Source organism: Lissotriton vulgaris, chromosome 3_1 (assembly GCF_964263255.1).
Source record: "Lissotriton vulgaris chromosome 3_1, aLisVul1.2, whole genome shotgun sequence".
Classification (NCBI taxonomy): domain Eukaryota; kingdom Metazoa; phylum Chordata; class Amphibia; order Caudata; family Salamandridae; genus Lissotriton; species Lissotriton vulgaris.
Genome location: NC_141689.1, coordinates 1,134,981,603 through 1,134,993,615, shown reverse-complemented (window position 1 = coordinate 1,134,993,615; position 12,013 = coordinate 1,134,981,603). Strand labels below are relative to the sequence as shown.

Sequence of the window (12,013 nt, the reverse complement as noted above, 5' to 3'; positions counted from 1 at the left end):
TTTTTGGCTTTCAAAGCAAAAAAAGCAGAGATAAGGCCCTTGATAATATGCCCCCTGGTTCTTAAACTTGTGCATTTGTTGTTTGTTTCTGTTCATCAGTACTGTTTTAATTAATTACGTTAAGGGGCCTTATAATTAATTACGTTAAGGGGCCTTATCAAGATGAGCTGCGCTGACCCAGTGTAGAGCCGAGCACTTTTTTTATGCACCTGCGAGTATGAAGTGAAATAATTAAAGCCGCTCTGTATTAGAGATTTATATTAGACAGTGCAGCTGAAAGCAAAAAGAGGCGAACCTTACTGACTGTTTCTCAACTCTACTGACTGAAAATCGCGACCTTACTCGAAGAAATTGTGGGTAAGTAAATACACTATACATACTGACGGTGCGTAAAACAATGCTCAGCTCTGAGCCAGTGCAGCACATCATGATAAGGCCAATCAGGGCTGCGATTAGACCTGAACTTATTTTTTTGGAAGGGGGAGGAAGCAGAAGCTTACAGATTAATGAAAGAAGGAGTGCTAACACTTCAAATATGGAGTGGGGCTAGTCTTAGAGCCAATACAAGAAAGCCGAGTGATAAATTGCGCATTTAATATCAAATTCTGTTTATTTGAATTTTCCACTGAGATTGATATAGAGATTCAATACACACGCAACAATTGTCATTATAAGCCCAGAGTTACAGAACTCACCTGTAATTTACAGCTTAGTCACAAGGTCCATGGCATAGAAAACTTATAATCATCACCTTCTTAACTGTTGCATGAAGTATCCCGCACCCGTCGTTCCATTCCACCTCCAGAGAGAGTAACTTGAAAAGTAAACTTAGCAAACCTAAAAATGAAAAGGAAAACCTACCAAAAACAGTGATGTCTTGGTGCAAATAATAATGGGGATTCCTACTGTACTGCAGTGGGTTTTAGATATGGAACAGATTAAGGGTCCTAAGGCGTGGGGAGCAAGCCGTCAGTGGGAGCCCCTCCGACAGGTAGCTCACCAGCGGGCACTATATATATTCAAAGCCTTTTCTGGCATCGTTCACTATGTTGGCCATGCTCTCCAACGTCAATGCCCTACACAGCCTCGCATGCCATTGAAGATGGTGCCTATTGTTTTTTCCACACTGTGGCCACTGCTATTTTTGCTGCCCCCAGACAAAGCCACATGACTGACCTATCGCATTGTGTTTGGCATTTCAGGGTTGGGTCTCTCACCCACAGCAAAGTATGTTCCAGGGACATAGGTAATGGGTACCCAAGAATTTAGAGTTTAATTTGGGATAAAATGTCCTTCCAAAACGCCTGAATGGAGGGACAGTCCCACCAGATAGGGTGGAAGTCGCCCAGCAGTTCGCATCCCCTCCAGCACCTATTGGAGGTAGTTGGAAAGATCCTATGTAGTTTCTGAGGACATAGGTATCAATCATATATATGCTTATAGTGTGCCTCCCTTAGGTACATCGAGCGATTCAATTTCACTACCTCTTTACTTAAATGCTCCCACTCCTTTTCCACCAAAGGGGTATAAAGATGTGCATCCCGAAAGCGTTTATAGCGTGGCATCGACCCTGGGCTCAGGGCTTGTACGAGAACATATAGAAAGGAGATGCAACTCCTGGAAGTGGACCCTGATTGGGCACATTTATCTATGGGGAGCAAGTCCCTGTTGTCGGCCAGCTGCACCAGGGGTTGCTGCACCCAATGTTTAAGCTGTAAGTAATGGTACTCTTCTTTGGCAGTTAACGCAAATCGTTTCCTATGTTCTCGAAAGGTGAGGAGCTCCCAGAGAGGTAATCTCCTTAGGCGTGCAACTAAAGGGTGACAATCCCTCCACTCGCCCCCACTCCTCTTTGGATAGGGACAAATTGAGTAAAGAGGACTTGGCCAGATTAATCTTAAACCTTGCCACCCGCTCAAAAATCATAAGCTCCTCTTGGATAGTCGGGAGAGAGGTCAGTGGTTCTGTAACTGGGAGAAGCACATCCTTGGTAAAGAGTGTTATCTTATGGTCGTCTGTGCCAAACCGTATACCCCGAATGTCTGGGTTTCCCCTAAGTTTATGTGCCAGGGGTTCAATGCTTAGGGCGAAAGATGGGGGGATAATGGACATCCCTGTTGCGTCTCGGGTGCCACGCTAAATGGGGGAAGCAGAGCCATTGACCAGGACAGGGGAGCTAGGAGAGTGATAATTGGCGCAAATTATCCCTAAAAACGTTTCATCAAAACCAATGCGCTGGAGCACCTGAAATCAAAAGGTCCACTCTACGTGGGCAAATGCTTTTTCCGTGTCTATCAAGAGAAGAGCCTCTGGGATGTTTTTCTTCCGGGCCTTCTCTATTGTATGAATGATGCGCCACAAATTATCATGAGTCTGAAGCCACTTAATAAAGCTGATTTTTCTGGGTCAATAAGGCCAGGGAGCACGCATTCAAGGCGAGTGGCCAGGATCTTGGAGAAAATCTATGCGTCTAAACCCAGAAGGGCAATGGGGTGATAGGAGGAACAGGCTGTGGGGTCCTTACCATGCTTGGGGATCATTGCCACCATCGCTTCACCCATGGAGGGAGTGACCTGCTGTGTTGAGGCAATGATATTAAAAAGAGTAATTAAAAAGAGGACCAGTTCCGGAGTGAAGGTACAATAAAAGTGTGCCGAGAAACCATCTGGCCCTGGTGCTTTCTGGAGTTTAAGCGCTTCAATTGCTTTCTACACTTCTTCTGAGTTTATGGGTTTTGCCAGCTCTTCATTGGTAGTAGCCAAGACTTGGGGGAGGTCCAAGGGATCCAAGTACTCCCTCTGAACTTGTGCCCCCGGGAGTTCAGAAGTATAAGGAGTACAGTAAAATTTCTCAAAGGCCTGTGCCTTCCCCTCTTCTGTCTTGTTTGAGACGCCAGCGTCATCTACTATAAGTTTTATGTGCCCCCTTTCCTGTTTAGCCCTGAGTTGGCATGCGAGCAGAGATCCCACTTTGTTCCCACCCTCGTACCCCATAGCCTGGAGGCGTAAGATGATTTTTTCCGCCCTATTAGTATATATGGTCTGTAGCTTCCCTTTGAGAGCTGTTACTTTTCTCATTTCCTGGACCGAGGGGCTGGCCTTATGTGCCTGCTCTACAGACTGTAAGTCTCGTTCTAGCATGAGGCCCTCCTCCTGCTGCTGTGTATTCAGGGTAGTGGCCAGTTCGATGCATTTACCCCGTACTACCGCTTTGAGAGTGTCCCCGGTATTGGTATGGGAAGTAGTCTCCCGGTCATTCTGCCCAAAGAAATGCTTAATAGATTTCCTGAGGTCATCGCTTCAAAGTCTATCCCTGCAGATGAAGTTGGGGAAATATCAGCACGCATGCTTTGGACGTGGGTTCGGCCAGGTGAGTGGCAACTCTAGGGTAGCATGATCAGAGAGACATATCAGGTGGACATGTGTTTGCAGCATCAAGGGGAGCAGAGACTGACTCAAAAAGATGTGCTCGATGTAGGAGTATGTTCTTTGGGAGTGGGAGAAGAAAGAGTAATCACGAACAGTGGGATTCTTGTCTCTCTAAGCATCCGTCAATCGCATAAGCTGGAGTTGTGACTTGAGTGCTTTGCCAAAGACCCCTCCCGATTTCCTCTGTGAGTGTCATGTCCAACCCCTGGTCCCAGACGAGTTTGAAGTTTCCCAAGAGCAGTATGTCTCCCTGCGCAAAGTTCTCCAAAGCCATAGAGAAGGAAAGAATATCGTCCTGTTGGCCCGTGTTTGGTGCATAAAGAACTTCAAACAGGCATAGTCTGCCCCTTAGTTCGCCCTGAACCATCACGTAACTCCCTGCTTTGTCAGCCTTAGTGTCTTGTGCTTGAAACGGGACCCCCTCATTGAATAGTAGCGCCACCCCTTTTTGTTTGGACCGTGAGAGGATCTAAATATAAGAGGATAATTTTTGTGGTGCAAACGATGTTCCTCCGATTTCTTGAGGTGTTTCTCCTGGAGGGCCGTCACTTGGACATTATGATCGAGCAAATATTTCCAAAGGCGTTGTCGCTTATTAGGGAAATTTAAACCCCGGGTATTCCAGGTTAAAGTCGTGACAGTCATCGATATTTGAAAAGGACCTTTCCCCCCTCACGAGGGTCTCTGCACAAACTAGTCAGCTGGAATCTCCTCCCGTCCAAAAACAATATAAACATGCGCGCACGCCTCGCGCTGAAAGTGAAAAAAAAAGGAGGAGGCAGCAGTGGGAGGGGAGAGAGGAGGGGGCCTGCGGCTGTTTCCCTTGCGAGAGCGAGCAGGAACCATCTGTTAATGGTTTGAAATCTTGCTCCTGCAAGGGAATCTCCAAATGTGCATGCGTTGCCATTGAAAGCAGTGCAACACGTGCACGTTTTTGCCCCAAAAAGCGAGTCAATTACATGAGGTCCCCTCCTATGCAGCGCATGCACGCTGCATAGGCGAGACCTAAAAAGGCACCATGACATCAAACTAAATTAACAAACCAGAACAAACAATATGATTGAGTGTGGAGAATCCCCCTCCTAGAGGGGAACGTCCTTACCAGGTCAAACTCGTGGAACCTAACCATTCCCGTTCCCCCAGCCCCCAAAACAATATCAATTAAGGCATTATATTTGCAAACTTAAGCAACCCACTGATGAGTAACATTTACCTTAACACCCCGGCATGAGTTATTCAAGATTGTGAGACCCATCTGCATCACCAGTGTTCAGGAGAATACAAGTCCTCTGCTCCAGCCACCCTCCCACCGGGATCTCCTTAGCCCCGCAAAGACGAGTCGCTCCGCAGTCCCCTCACAGCAAGTAAGGCTTGCCACTGCAGCCTCAGGGGGTTCAAGCCTCACACTTAGTGCCACTCACACAGTCCAATACTCTGTTTGTCCCACAGATTTGTGAGTTGCAAGTCCTTTGCTCCGTCCATCTCTCTATATTAATATCTGTTCGCCCTCATGGGGTAGGAAGGGGGGGCGGAGTGATCTGACTGTTGGAGAAAGCTTGGTCTCAGGGTCCACTGGTCACGATGCTCAGTCCGAAGTTTTGTTATTCTTGTGGCCCACTCTTCTCCACTGTTCGCCCCCGTTTGTTCTTGCTGCATTTCCCCGCCAATGGCTCCCGAGGTTGCCGCACCAGCAGGAACCGGAGCCGTGATCCTCAGGATGGCCGCTGCTTCCGTCAACTCGGTGCAGTGCACCTGCTTATTTTCCAATTGGAAAGTGATCCCAAATGGGTAGGTCCATCTGTACCTGACCTTCTTCTTCCTCAGGCATTCGGTAATTGGGCGGAATTGCTGACGGCGGGTAAGCGTGGCCTGCGCCACATCTTCGTAGAGGACAAACTTAACGTTCTGAAAAGAGACTTTATTTATATCTTGAGCTTTTTGTAGGACCAGTTCTTCGGTTCTAGAGGAGCTGAACTTTGCTAGGATTTCTCGTGGCCTCCTGCTCGCCCCAGACAGGCGTGGCCCCATGCTGTGCACTCTTTCCAGCTGACTTTCGGGGCCTCCCTCTCCCACCACCGAGGAAAAGAGACCCACCATAAAAGCCTCCAGATCCGGTCCCTCGCTGTCTTCCTCAGGGCCACGAACTCGGATGTTGTCCCGACGGGACCTATTCTCTAGGTCCTCACATTTGAGCAACGTGGCGCGCAGCTGTCCCCTCATGTCCGCGGAATACACTTCCAATGGTTGCATGCGATCTGTCAATTCCTGTACCTTTGCCTCGAGGTCCATCTTTCTGGTGCCGACCGAGTCTACATCTGCCTGCAAGGACGTCATCTTCTATCTCATTTCCGCCCCATGTAGGATTTAATGTCTGCTTGAAGCTCCTTTTTAAATTCTAGGAGGGAAGCAAGCAGGTCCTCCCTGGTGAGCGCCATTGCTCCTGTGGTTTGCGACGTTTTGTCACTGAGAGGCCCCGCTCCTGTTGCAACAAAGTAGTTTGAGGTCTTGTTGTTGGGTGTCTTCTTCGGTGGCATAGATGGAAGCTGAACTGGGCCAGCCCCTGGCCGCCTCCGGTTGTCACTCAGAACCTGGTCGTGCTCTCTTCGGTCACCCAAAGGCCTTTGTTTCCTGCTGCTAGACCTTGCAGGTATATTCCTGGGGCCAGTTATCTGGGCCACCCCGGTGAGGTCAGCTCATACTTTAATGGTGGAGCATTGTGAGAAGGCTTCCTCCTCTGTCGGTGCCCACTTTAAGCACGCTCTCCAACTGACAAGTAGTGGGGAGGGGGCCTACAGCGTAGTGCTGATAGTGCAGTTTGAGCACTTTGTTTAGAGACCTAAGTCGATGGCGGCAATGTTAGGGTCAGGCAGCCAATGATCATAGCCTCACCTAGGATTTGGCCCCAGGACCCCGTCTCTGTACTTTCCTTATGCCAGGTACTCACAATAAATCATTTGAAGGTATAGGCCAGTTTCTCTTCAGCTCTCGGGAGCAGCACAACTCAAGCCTCAATTTCGGCAGCCATTGCAGAGTCAGGCACCTCATCGTCTAGGGGGCCAGGTGAGCCGTGTTTGAACCACTTAGGGCCCCAGCCGTACTAGTGACTCCAGTCTGCTCGGGAGGCCCTCCTGCTGATGCGCTCTCCCTCAAGCGAAATAAGGTGGGTATTGTTGAGGAGATTCCTGCCTCACTCCATGATCTCGATGCAGCCGCCCTTTTCCCTCCTCAGCCATCCTGTCCACAGAAGGATCTCCAGATATCCCGCTCACTCAGCGTCCTCGAGGGAGCCCAGGCATCTCTCTCAGGGTCTCCACTATCCCCACCAGATCGATTTCACTTCAGCAGTGGCTCCAAGATCGGCAGCTGAGGCCCCTCGCACTCTCACCTCAGGTCTGCGGGGCCCAGTCCGCCAGCCCGCCATTTTCTTTGCAGTGCGGAGCCCGGAGGGGACGCGTAGACCTCCCGCTGGCTGCACACTGCTCGTCTGTTTCGCTGCACTGAGTGAGAGCACTCAAGAAGACATACAGGGGCTCTTATTAAGGTAGGCGCCTCAGTCTGACCTCCGGGCTTCATTCGCTCAGTGCCACAGCTCTTTAGACGGGAAAAGTCGCCATGTTCTGAAACTCCCCGGGGCAGTCTCGGTCCGTTATTTGGCCTCAGCTGGCTCCATGGGTACGTCTGGGCTTCCTTATCTGCTGCTCAAAATTTCCCCCACGCCTGGTTGTCTGTGAGGCTGTCGGGGGACACTGGAAATTGCCTCAGGCCATAAGATTTATGGGGCTTGGGACGGAGCCAATCGTAGTCAAGTCCGATCGGCCATGATGCCTTGCCATGCTCCCAAAAATTGCGCATTTTAAACATATTGGTTAAACTTAATATGGTTATAACAAAGACAAAGATCTTTATGAAGGAAAATGAGTTGCTTGATAACTAAAAGGTAGATGCAATTGATTTCAATACAAAACAATTTACAACCAGCTATTGGAAAGTTAGGTCAAGAAAGAGGACCCTTTTTGACCATTCTCTGAAAATTCCTTCAGTGAAATGACAATGAGCTCATTTAATATATTAAATGCATCTTCAGAAAGGCGCTCTTGCTTGACTGTAGAAGAAAGGATCATTTTCAGTCTGCTCATTGGGACTTTGGAACATATGCTGGTTGGAGGCCATGCCATGTACTTGTCTCAGATTGTAAAGTTAACTGGTTTAACATATCGGATTTCATGATGTGTCACTGGCAAGTGAGTTTGATTCATAATGCATCTTCAATTTCTCCTGAGATTGAATATGTGAGTAAAAATCAGTTGGCAATATTGATGCCTGTTAATTACTGTGCCAGGAATCAGAGCTATTCTAAATCAAAATAAAACAGTTGTTAGCACCCAACATTTAGCAGTTCTCACATAAAATGACTGAGCTATAGTCTAGGCAAAAAAAAATAGGTGTCTTTAAATAACCTTACAAAAATGTTTTCTAGCATGGAAAAGACTCAAGCATTCCTTCAAGTTCCAAAACACTTCTAGGGCCAGATGTACGACGGAAAATTGCTGTGCCAGGAATCAGAGCTATTCTAAATCAAAGTAAAACAGTTGTTGTTAGCACCCAACATTTATCAGTTCTCACATGAAATGACTGAGCTATAGTCCAGGCAAAAAAAGCTAGGTGTCTTTAAATAACCTTGCAGAAATGTTTTCTAGCATGGAAAAGATTCAAGCATTCCTTCAAGTTCCATAACACATCTAAGGCCAGATGTACGACGGGAAATTGTATGCGCAAACAGGTTTGCGAAACGTTTACACATGCAGTTTTCCTCTGGGCCATGTACTATCACTATTTTGCGATTTGCAAATAATGCATCCCATTTAACTTTAAGGAAAACAGGCTGCATTTAAAAAAAACTGCTTTATTTAAAAGCAGTCCCAGATATGGAGATCTGCTGAGCCCAGCAGGCCACTATCCCAGGGAGGGCCAGCCATTCCCAATGGGGTCGCAAATTGCAAGTGCCTCATTAATATTCATGAGGCTCGCATTTTTCGACCCCATTGGGAATCGCAATCAGTGTCTCAGACACTTTGTACATTTGAAATTGCGACTCGCAAATTGGGACTCGCAATCAAGCGCAATTTGTGAGTCGCAATTTTAAATGGTCATACATCGGGCACCTAATGTGTCGCTGATGGGCAATGACCTGCAAAGAGGTCACCCCGACAGGAACAGAAATGGTGTCTCTTAATCGCATATGTGATAACAGCAACCATTCCTTCAGTCCCATCTTTTCTGAAGTCCCAGCATATAAAGTGTCAAATACACTAAAATAGCAATGTTGTTTTTAAATCCTGCAAGGGAACTGTACATTATGAATTCTACAAAATTCCTTTCAGAAGAATGACCATATTCTCTACAATGGTTGTTCCTAAGTATCTCTGCTAATTATAGCACTTTCCTGGCCTGTGTAAAGAGAGGGACAACCTTGATTGGGGCACAAGAGAGACACCAGGCAAACAGCATGGTTGCCAGCTTATTATTGAGCACAGAAACAATTAGTGCACACAGCAGTGTTTTCATTTTGCAATTATTTTCCATTGGTAATCTACAATACATAATATCAGAGTTATGCTACTTTTGACAGTCCCATTCTTAGCTTGAGAGCAGAATAAGTTTTCCCATGCATTTTGCTGCAAAACCTCACTAGTTTAAAAAGGGAAGGACACAGAGGTGCAATGCTTACACAAGGGAAGTGCAGGTGTACTGCCTCTGCATAGACACCATTACAGAGAAAAATCACACAAGGCATATGTTAAAGAAATTTTACATCTGTATCATAATGCACTTTAAGAAACTGATCATAGAGGCATTTGCTTTAGGCGGCAGAGGTATGACTCGGATTAGGCATAAGTTAGATGTTCAGGCTTCGTATAGCTGAGTTATCTCTCAGTCTACCAATATGACACCTGCGCTATCCTTGACAATGCTCTATCACCAAAGGACAAGAGCCACAATCCATCCTTTCTGCTTAATGTATTTTAAAATACCCACCAGCCATGTGTTTAGTGTCTCAGTTCACCGACTAAATACATTGGAAACCTGTACATGCAATATATGAGTTGAGATATTACTTATAAAGGGCGACAGATGCCCAAAGGCCTGTTAGCGCTGGGCTGAATTAACACATCAGAAGAGATATGAAGATAATCAATAAAACATATACATTTTAAGAGCCTTCCTCTGTTTTCCTTAGGCCAAGATGGAGTGCATTCCAAATAGAGGAAGCAAAAAAATAGAGGGAATATGCTCCTCACTCACCCCCACCTACCACAGAGTCCAGGGAGTCATCTCAGGAGGGAAGAGTAAGAAACAAAGGGATCATATAGATGTGGAAGCAAACACATAAGCAGCATGAGGCCTGATTTCTAATAGGCTCTATGGGCAAAGCAATGCCCACATGGCAAGCATTGGCATAGATCAATATAGAAAGAAATGATGGTAAGATTAACAACACAAGCTCAAAGATATTTTTTCAAGATCCTCATTTGGAGATAGCAGGAGACAAAACTGCAACAGCAGGATGAGGCAGGTGGAAATGACATTGTAATCTTGTCTGACGTCATTCAGTACAGGGTCACAGGGGCAGTCTCAGTGCTTAAGCCAGGTCTTTATTTTCATCCAGATAGCATTTAGTAATTGGTGCTCTTCAAGAAGTTTTTACCAATTTTTTTCTTCAAAACATATTTTATTAGTATTTGAAGCCATATTTGACCTGTATGACCTGTTATACATGAGTATGTCGCTAGAATACACAAACATGGCATAGTTCTGTAGCACATGCATCAATAACTAAACAGTTATAAACATTAATGCTAACGCATAACGTAGCCCCTTCTCATTCCCCGTTCTCTCCAATGTTAGTGACTGCTGGCAAAAGACAGATAAGCCTATAGTTAGGTTCTGCCCTGTGGTCCAAGCCTGATTTCTAATGAAGATAAAAGGGTACTACTGTGAATCTCATACCTTAGTACCTGATTATGCATGGCTAAATGCTGAGAAATGTCTATACTACAATTGATTTGTTGTATATGCTGATGCCAATAAAAGATAATGTTAAAGGATGAAAGGTAAAAGCAGATTTAACAACCATGGATAAAGATGTTATCATCCTGACTCTAAATAAATCATCTGGGCTATCAGAAGCTATGAAGTTATAACTGATAAAATGGGCATGCTAGGCGGGCTTGGTGACTCCAAACTGAGACTAATTTAGTGTAAGCTATGTACCTGTATAGATAGCATCATGCAAAAGCACCAAGAGAGATTTTTAGAATAAGGCCATGGTTCCCAGTGATGTAGAATTCTGCTGCTAATTAGTGCACTCGGTAATTGCTGCTACCCTGGTGGTAATCAATGCATAACTTAATTAACTTCTCCTGAGTTCCCCATCTTAGAATGTAGCCTAACATGTGAAGTCACCATTTACCACACTCATTACTGGATATTTTGCTTTTATATCATAACATTTTATCCTAATCAATTTCCTCAGTTTTGCTGGTAAAATCTTACAGGAGAAATTTGTAGAATTAAGTCATGGTTTCACAACTCATAATTCCACCGTGGAATTCCGCTCCTCACAGTACCCAATCGGTGCCCATGTCTTTTATGGGCACCTTGCAAGTGGGATGATTAGGCATAGAGAAAGAAATATAATAAGGCACGAGAAGCAATGTACGCGTATCAGCTGAGTTATGCAGTGTGTACTTCTAATGGAAAGCATAAAAAGAGTTTATGTACTAGGTACGGTCTACTACCAAAACTATATATTTTTAACAAACTTTTTTTTATCTTAATCTAAATCTCTTTGCACGTTTTGCAGCAACCTATTGTATTCTAAGTGCAATGCAAATTTAAAATAATGACTTTCTGTCGCAGGCTGGGTCCTCAAAGCACTACAAATACACACCATTATTCTCTGACGCACCAACCAGTATTCAGTTCTTAGATTGTCTGGTTACACACACAGACATCTGCAGGGATCCATTAAACCACTCAAATTCAATAACATAAAATAATGCATTTCTCACCAATTTATTCTACTTGCATTAATTTTTTTATTTAAAGGTGTGTAGTTTATATTTTAGATGTATTTACCTGAAGGTTAAAGGCCAGCAAAATAGTTGTAGAATGATATGTACTTTTTTAGCCACGTTTCTGATCCTGTCCCCATTGCACACAGACTCACAGTTCCCATACGTTTGTATGCACTTAAGCCTCTGGATGACCTGCACAATACTTTGTTTGAGGCTGTCATTGTGGTCCCATTTTCAGAGCAGGCCTGTACACCTCAGTTAAAGAATGGTGTGTGTCCTGGAAGCTGCATCGGTCGGGGCTAATAGAGACAATGCTGGTTGGGTGAGGTAGAAGGAGATGGGGCCAATGATTTGGGCTCAATCATTTTTAGGGCATTGTGCGCTTGCGGCCTATACAGTACTGCAGGTTCCATTCTGTAAATGAGTGTGCAAGGCCAGCTTTAACACCAGTGGTGCCCGGTGCGACACCGTTTGTTGGCGCCCTCCAGTGACCACCTCCGTCATGGA

At 45.5% G+C, this 12,013-nt stretch overlaps 1 protein-coding gene across 1 annotated transcript in view; it reads left to right on the top strand.

The window, feature by feature from the left end:
- RRH (retinal pigment epithelium-derived rhodopsin homolog) overlaps window positions 1–12,013 on the top strand; it is a 182,596-nt gene that overhangs the window by 95,574 nt on the left and 75,009 nt on the right. The window lies entirely within an intron of this gene.